The sequence below is a fragment of the Plodia interpunctella genome, chromosome 27 (genome assembly GCF_027563975.2).
Source record: "Plodia interpunctella isolate USDA-ARS_2022_Savannah chromosome 27, ilPloInte3.2, whole genome shotgun sequence".
Classification (NCBI taxonomy): Eukaryota; Metazoa; Arthropoda; class Insecta; order Lepidoptera; family Pyralidae; genus Plodia; species Plodia interpunctella.
The window spans coordinates 744,668-754,121 of NC_071320.1; the positions used below are offsets into that span (position 1 = coordinate 744,668).

The 9,454-nt window shown below is 37.0% G+C and overlaps 1 long non-coding RNA gene across 1 annotated transcript in view; it reads left to right on the forward strand.

Annotated features, from left to right (window-relative positions):
- Positions 1-9,454, forward strand: part of LOC128681647 (uncharacterized) — a 245,846-nt gene that overhangs the window by 216,489 nt on the left and 19,903 nt on the right. The gene's annotated exons all lie outside the window — the stretch shown is intronic.

Below are 9,454 nucleotides of genomic sequence, written 5' to 3' on the forward strand. Positions count from 1 at the left end.
ATAAAAGATTGTGTCAAAAATTATTTTTTTGCAATAAACTTATCTTATCGAGTGTGTTATTGCTAACACTGGTGTCAGATTTTAATCGAGTCGCCTAAGGGCATCTGACATGACTTTTACGACTACATTGGTACCAATGTAAATGCGACAAGTAGTTGCATACACACTAGTTCTCTGATTGACAGTGAAACTGTCAAAAAACTAATAAAGTATTGGGCGTCTCTTACTTCAGGGGTGTTTCCCAGAGAGTTTTCGACCGCTGTGGCCGCGCTGTCACTGTCGCTGTCATTACAATTTTTCAAATTTTAACAAAGATAAAAATTAATTTTAGTATCGGACTTTTAAATAATTAATCTTAGTACTGTGGTAATGTATATTTTATGAATGATTAATTTTGTAAATTATTCCATCCTCAAGAAAATTGACGGATTGTAAAGACAGCGCTGGTGGAATAAAAATCGGTGGTGGTGTAATGGTTAACACGCCCGCCTGTGGATCGATAGGTCCCAGGTTCGAATCCTAATCGTTCCACATGAGTTTGTATACCAATCTGACTCATGTATAGTAGTTTTCATAGACCACCACTTGCTTCCGGTGAAAGAAAACATCGCGAGGAAACCTGCACACTGGTTGATTATTAACTTGTGTGTGAAATGGAGAAGGCAATGGCAAACCACTCCATTAATAATGCCAAGAAAGTTATTGTGTGTAAGAAAGTTATTGTGTGTGTTTCATTCCATGTAATAACCACGATCATCAGCCATGAGGAATACGACTATGAAGAAGAATAAGAGCGCGGCCGCAGCGGTCGAAACGCTCTGAGATCCATCGAAGTGAGGCATGTCCACACTAAATAATCAAATATCCCACGCTCTAACACGCTCGGATAAAATGACTTACAAACAAACTGAACGATTCCAACATATTTTGATTAATGTGCTTGTTTTCTTACAATAAAGTTATTACAAACAAACAGCAAACATATTATTACATTATTACTTATGTTTCTGTAATTCTGATGATGTTTCGACCAGTCTGTGTAGGATGTTTCGACCGGTTTGTATAGGATGTTTCGACCAGTTTGTGTAGGATGTTTCGACCAGTTTGTGTAGGATGTTTCGACCAGTTTGTGTAGGATGTTTCGACCAGTTTGTGTAGGATGTTTCGACCAGTTTGTGTAGGATGTTTCGACCAGTTTGTGTAGGATGTATCGACCAGTTTGTGTAGGATGTTTCGACCAATTTGTATAGGATGTATCGACCAGTTTGTGTAGGATGTTTCGACCAGTTTGTGTAGGATGTTTCGACCAGTTTGTGTAGGATGTTTCGACCAGTTTGTGTAGGATGTTTCGACCAGTTTGTGTAGGATGTTTCGACCAGTTTGTGTAGGATGTTTCGACTTGTTTGTGTAGGATGTTTCGACCAGTTTGTGTAGGATGTTTCGACCGGTTTGTGTAGGATGTTTCGACCAGTTTGTGTAGGATGTTTCATATTGAAAATAAAATATATTAAATGATTTTAATAGTAAATGTCATAGACAATTGTGGAAGATTAATATACGTATATTATTATTACGTATATATACATCTGTTAGTGTCTTTCGTAACCGTATAAAAGAAATTACATTACTGCGGCAAATTAATGGTAAATGCCAATTAAGATTTTTAATCACCATATATCTCAAGTATATTGGTTTAATTTATATATTTCTTAATAATTTCTATAATATAATATTTATTCATAATATGTACCTTTTATTTTACCTATTTATTATATTCTGCAACTAGCTTCACGGTATTTTATTATTGATGTCTGTTTTTCATTTTATTCTCAAGCCACCATACCTCCTATGTCCCATGGTGCCAGCTGAAAACCAGCGCTATGGTTTCCGCCGCAGCAACACGCTGAGCTGACCGCCTTTTCGACAATTATTATTACTGTATTGTTAATTTTAATTCGCATAGTTAGTTGTAAGTTTATGTAATATTTTGTCGAATAAAAATATTTTCTTTCTTTCTTTATGTATTATATATACGTCGAATAGCAGGACATTACCGAAAACAATAAATGTATAGGTAAATACGGACAAAAAGCCAATAGTTTGACACAAAAAAATCGAAGAAAATATGAATCAAATTAATTATTCAGAAATTAGACCTTCACAGACACTTTTTCACGTCATATTCGAAATTAATTTATCTAAGTATACGATTATTATAAAGATGTAAGCGTTTGTGAGTTCGTATGTTTGAGGCGGGTAGTCTCCGAAACTGCCGAACCGATTTCAAAAATTCTTTCACCATTAGAAAGGTACATTATCCAAGATTGCTATAGGCTATATTTTATCTCAAAATTCCCACGGGAGCGAAGCCCCGGGCAACATCAAGTATTCACTAAAGCTACGGGGCAACATATAATTTAAATGTATTTATGACATTAATGTTATTTTAAATTACTTTCTCATAGTAAGTTTCTTTTAGTTTCACTTTGCAAAGTTTTATTCTAAGTTTTTTTTATTTTATGGAAAACGATTTTTCCCAATATTCCGGCACCCGAGTATGCTACATTGTTGTATATTTTCACAAACGAATGCTTACATAATGAAAGGATTAATAAAGTACTCTAAAATAAACGTTTTAATCGACATAGCAAAAGGCGGCAAAGCGTTTGTGTACCTACCTACTTAACATACAGTGCTGTACTCTGGCGGGATAAATGTGCATTTACGCCACTTTGTCTTCAGCGGCGCGCCGGTTCAAATCAACGTCAAATTTGACAGTACAACTCACACAGAAATTTATTTATGCTCATGAAAATTAGTAGGTAGGTACTCAAAAACCCACCGCACTACCCTTAGCTTGTTGTGAATTTGACTTTACATTGTAAAAATCCCTACATGGAAAGAAATATTTGATGATTACAGTGGCAACACCAAAAAAGAACAAAAAGAAACTTTTTTTTTTATATTCTAAATGTCATACTTACAAATTTCGAGCGAGCAGATAAGTTATACACTAAATACAAGATTCTCAGTCATATAAACGAATATTCTCATTAGCCTAATAACCAATTGGCCATATGGCCCTAGGGTAATGAACGAAATTCTTCTAAAAAGGTCAGAGCAAATTGTTTAATGTAACCTTGCTCTCTCACATTTCTGTTGTGATTAGCGATGCGCTGTTGTCGAAATTCTTACGAGAATTAATATAACTGGACGATATGGAGTGGTCCTGCTCTAGGGCGGGACCATTACACGTTTATTTGTCATACTAATTTGTGATTATATCTTTAACTCCACGCATTAGGATAAACTCAAGTACAAATGACACCATTTAATGAATTTTTTTTCACAAACAATGTCGCAAAATTTCCAAAATTTTGTAATACTAATATTGTTAATCCTATGCTCACGAGAAAAGATCAACACACAACAGATTTAAAGATAAAACAGATCGTTCTGCAATAGACCTTGAGGTTATCTTATTCACAGATAATATATTTCATCTGTGGTATCATTGAAAACAATGGAGAAGTAATTATACTCATATTATTTATAGTGTACGGTGTAGAAAAGAATGTGTCTATATTTATTATCTATTTATAAACAGCAATATATCTCGACGACCTCGGTGGCGCAGTGGTAAAGTCCTCTTAACCGTGAGGTCCCGGGTTCGATCCCCGGTCGGGACATGATTGAAAATTATCTTTCTCTAATTGCCCGGGCCAATTAGAGAAAGATCATTTTCAATCATGTCACAATCAATCTTGGATGTTTATCTATATTATATATTTGTTATAACATATAGTGTCGTTGAGTTAGTATCCCATAACACAAGTCTAGAACTTACTTTGGGGCTACCTCAACCTGTGTGATTTGTCCGAATATATTTATTTATTTATATTTATTTATCTATATTCTATATACATAGGTACATATAATAAAACTGTAAGTGGACTATGTTCGTTAGCGCAAAACGTAAAACTACTATATGGAATTTAATGCAGTTTTCTCAGTTTGTATAGTGGATGGTCTAACTTAAAATCTACGTACTTTGTGTTACCAGAAACAATAATAGTAGTCGAACATATTATTCACTTGGATATAACTTGAAGCGGTGATGGTCTAGCGGTTAAAACACCCGTTTGTGCACCGAAAGGACCCAGGAATCCTTCTCGTGCCACATGAGTTCGTATATATACCAATCTGACACATGTGTAGTAGTTTTCGTCGACTACCACTTGCTTCCGGTGAAGGAAAACATCGTGAGGAAACCTGCATACACCAGTGTGCGTGTTTACTCGTGATACAGTGATAGTAGTCGCTTACATACTCAACGTCAACTATGACGTTGAGTATGTAGTTTGTATACTCGCGATGTATTCCTTCACCAAATGATGGTCTATGAAAACTACATGAGTCAGTTTGGTATACGAACTCATGTGGCACGAGAAGGATTCTAACCTGGGTCCTTTCGATACAAGAACGGGTGTTTTAACCGCTAGAACATCACCGCTTCAAGTTATATCAAACAAAGTGAATGCTATGTTCGGAATAAGCTTTCAAATAAGCTCTATTTCCAAACGGCTTTAAGACCGACGATAATGACGGCACTTTGTATGCCAAACTAAACAGATAGGCCGTCGAAATTCGCGGGAATCGAACCTGCGACATTTAATTCAAAGACTAACAATTTATTTCTGTTTCGACAACTATAATTTGGCACAAATTCAAATCGAAAATTCTTTATTAAATTTATGATGATGTACATCACTTATTGACGTCAAAAATTAACACTTAAAACTAAGTCTACTTACTGCCGACTTCCAAAGCGCAGGTGAAGAAGAAGCGGCGCAACAAACTTCACCGCAGCCTGTTCTCCAAACACGTCAATTGACAAAATATGAGTCTTCGAGTTGTTCAATAGTTGATAATGCTTGTGATCGAAAGGCAGGGACCGGACAAGCTGTTCGTTTGCTTAATCCATTGAAAAGCTTTCCCATACTCTTGTGTAACCTGTTCAATGGCTAACCCAATCCAATGACTATCCCATATGGTGAGGCTAACCCTTTCAAAGGATTTCCCATATGATATGGCTAACTCTTTCGAAGGGGTAACCCGTTCGTTATAGCGCTTACCCTGTTTGGCTTTCCCCTTAAATGCCTGCGGGGGGAGAGGGGTGTAGTTTTCATCACACCCCGCTCCTGTGCAAATTTGCGTAACTCCGTGTGTGAAGAGCCTAAAAGACACGAAACGACACATTGAATCGTGTCAATAATAACGCACCGCTTTACCGCACGCGCTTAGTAGGTATTTGTTGCAATTTATTCAAATTAAGACCGTATGGCCTGAGCTTAAAGCATAAATTAGCCTGCTATCTGAACGGGTAACCCCTTCGTATGACTTACCTCAAAGAAAGGGTTTTGTAGTCGTTGATATAGCGCCTACCAAAGCAAATTGAACGGGTTACAGCAACGAACGGCTTTCGAAAGCAAACCCATTCCAAAAACCCCTTCAAAACCCGTGAAAGGGATATCGGTCCGGTCCCTGTCGAAAGGTCCTTGGTTTCGAATCTCATTCATTCTTCTTAGCGTGTCGACTCGGCTTTTGTGAGGAATACGACACCACAGATAGGGCATTATCTGTGACATTATATGAGTCTATTTGTGACGTAATAGAGTTTTCTCAGTATGCAAGTAAGTGAGCCATAACGATCCGAATCTTACTCAAACCACATAAATTTGTCTACCAATCCGATTTATGCTAAACGCTCTGAGAAACACCAGACGCCTCTGATGTTGCAGCGTCCATAGGCTGCGGTCACCACTTACCATCAGCTGGGCAGCATATCTGTTTGCTCGCTTTGCAATGTAAAAAAACCACTTGTGACCTTTTTTTAAATTTAAATTGATGATGATAAACAATTTCTTCTTGTTGTTCATGCAAGCTGTCATCAGGTAAATATATTTTCCCGTAATGTCACAAGTTATATTGACCATTGCCCCAATGGTATAATCATGGTTTGTTGTACCTTACGTAACGGTACGGCGTGTGTGGCGCGAATAACCTTGATACTTTTTACATGACCGCCAAAAGTAAAGTAAGAAACCGATGGTTTTTTGTCAAAATTGATAATTATAAAAACATTTAATACTACTAGTTTTTTGCCCACGGCTTCGCCCACTTAAATTTCCCACGGGAGCAGTTATTTCGTCCGGTACGTAAGGTATCCTATGTCCTTCTCCACATTTTAAACTACATGTATGCAAAATTTCAAGAAGTTTGGTTAAGTAGATAGAGCGTCAAGTGGTAACAATCGAACTTACTTCCGCTTTTATAATATTAATTAGTATTAGGATACTGGCCAAGTCTCGTTAAAGCTGTTTGTCTGTTTATTAAAAGGTAATAAAGATAAAAGGAAAATAGGAAATGAGATACCGGTACTAATTTTTACTTATTTTTAAATCCCGGCGCAAAAAGAGGGGTGTTATAAGTTTGACCGCTAAGTGTGTACGTGGCACCGTAGCTCATCAACGCGTAAACCGATTTGAATGCGGTTTGTATTTGTTAATCTATACATTGACAAGGATGTCTGCGTTCGACACGCGTATCTGAGATTGGTACACATATCTGTCCCGGTGACGGAAACTGTACATGAAAATTGTTTTACAAAATGACTTTTGAAAAGATTTCTACCTACTTTCAATCAAATCGAGGCTTCAGAAATTTAGGCTTTACAAAAAAAAATTCACGTCAAGTTTACACTATTCATATCAAGAATACTTATATATTTCTCAAATAGCTACAAATTACTAGCATTTCGGAACGAGCACAGATGAGAAGAAGTGCCTAGAGAAACTCATTTAAACAATATACCTTCCCTATAATACCATTGTCTTTTCAAGTATCAAGAAGCGCGCGTCGCAGTACAGTCCCATCTAATATAGTTGTGAGAACCAGAACTCTTGCGCGGCGTCCTTGCCACGCAGAGTTAGATAAACTTTGCCAATCGAATAGCCTCGCTTGTCGGGTTCAGGCCTAACATAATTACATTGTGTTTTATGAATTTCAATTCATTTTTTTTTATTCAATTTAGGATGATATGGTTAATCTATGATATGAGGTATAGTTTCCGCCCTAGAATAGGAACACTCGATATCCTACTGAGGCTGTCGTACAAGGTTACTAAGGGATAAAATTCACACAAACAAATAAAAATGAAAGCATCACTATTATTATAAAGCGTTTGCGTGAGTTTGTATGTTTGAGGCGGGTAATCTCCGAAACTACCGAACCGATTTCGTACATTCTTTCACCATTAGAAAGGTACATTATCCAAGATTGCTAAAGGCTATATTTTATCTCAAAATTCCCACGGGAGCGAAGCCCCGGGTAACATCTATCACGCAATAAAATATTTGATTTGAATATATATAAGAACAGCATTCCTAAAGAGGGTTGCCCTCATATTGGGGTGTCGTGGCGTCGCATGAACAAGAGAAGAGTTCCTGGGAAATCCAGGGACCATGAGCGAAGCCTGCACACCATAGGCGGTGCTCCGCTTCCTGAAGGAGCTGGGCTGCCTGGAATTATGGCTATATTTTATCTCAAAATTCTCACGGGAACGAAGACGCGGGCAACATCTAGTAATTAATAATAGCATAATTTGATGAATACAATTATATGTATCAAATTGACATATAAAAAATCTTTTTTCGTCGATTATAATCTTTGCACGAAGCAAATTAGCACGTGTCCACAACACAGTTATTATAGACACGCGATTATAATTGAATTTATGTGATTAAGGTAATTAGGGCAAAATTATCGATAGAATAGATTTTTTTGTGATAAACTTAGATTTATATATTGGCATTTTCTTATATCTCTTTCTTTATGTCTTTGTCGCATGTTTCCGGATGTATTAAGGGCTGTGACGCCACGAAAGCCGAATTGTTGCCTGTCAGCTGCCAAAGCTCGTACAATATCAACACGGGTCACGGGTAACTCTTCAGCTTTTATAGCACTGATTTACTCACTAAAACCTCTCAATATTTTTCAATAAACGCCTGTATATTTTGTAGCGGCAATGAATTCAAATAACTTCAAATGTATTATTTGCTATTATTATTTTCTAAACCGTTTAACCTCATTGAAAGAGATCAGTTACTAAAAATGTGATGATGTGGATGGAGAGGAAGGCCAAAAAACATGTGAATTAAGGTAGCACAGAAAATAGACAGTTGTGGAAGAAGACATTCTTAACATTCTCAACATTTGACGCACCGACCTCGATGGCGCAGTGGTAAGGTTCTTGCCACTGAACCGAGAGGTCCTGGGTTCGATTCCCGGTCGGGTCATGATGGAAAATGATCTTTTTCTGATTATAAAATATAGTATCGTTGAGTTAGTATCCCATCATAACACAAGTCTCGAACTTACTTTGGGGCTAGCTCAATCTGTGTGATTTGTCCTGATATATTTATTTATTTATTTATTCAAATCTTTATTTCATTCCTACTAATATTATAAATGCGTGTGTATGTTTGTTATTCTTTAACGCAAAATCTACTGGACGGATTGTTATGAAATTTGGTACACGGGTAGAATATGACCTGGAATAACACATAGGGTACTTTTTATCCCGAAATTATTAGGTGCAGCTTGTAATAAATAAATTAAAATAAGATACTTATAGAAATCGTTAGGTTTGGGATCCTAAACACCTCTGTCACAGACCGTTGGCTAGTAAATCACTAAATTAACAGTATGTAGCGACCCGGGCATCGAACCTGTGCCCGGCGGAGCATAGGGCGCTCCGTGAACCGTACCGAGCTGTGGTAATGTGTGCTAATGTGTGTAGTGTTGCCAGGCGAAAGAATTTCCTTGAAATGTTGGGAAATGAACTTGGTTAATATTATAAGGACCTCGTATAACGTTGAGAGAGCGTTGGACATAAAAAAAGGGGAAAATTAAATAGTGTTGATAATTGTGGAAACGTTGCTATCGCCCATGAGAAAATCAATTCATAGTTATTTCCATTGATTGACTTTTACAATCGGCGCGGGAGGAAAAATTGCTAGCACATATTATATGAGTTATAAATTACTAGCTTTTGCCCGCCGTTTCGCCCGCGTGAGATTTCCACGGGAACATTTATTTTTCCTGGATAAAAGGTACCTTATGACCCGCAGTACACTCCTAACTATAGTATGCAATTTCAAGAAGAAAAGCAGGAAAAGCGTGAAGACGTAACAAACAAACTTACTTTCGCTTTTATAATATTAATTAGGATGATATCCTTGAATTAGTATCCCATAACACAAGTATCTAAACGTAACTTTTGGGGATAACTCTCTGTTCTCTTATCTTATTCCATTGCAGTTAATTTTGTATGGACTTGTGGAAGTGTTGTCCTATTGCCTGTGAGAATAATCTTCAGTTTCTTCCTTTCCCT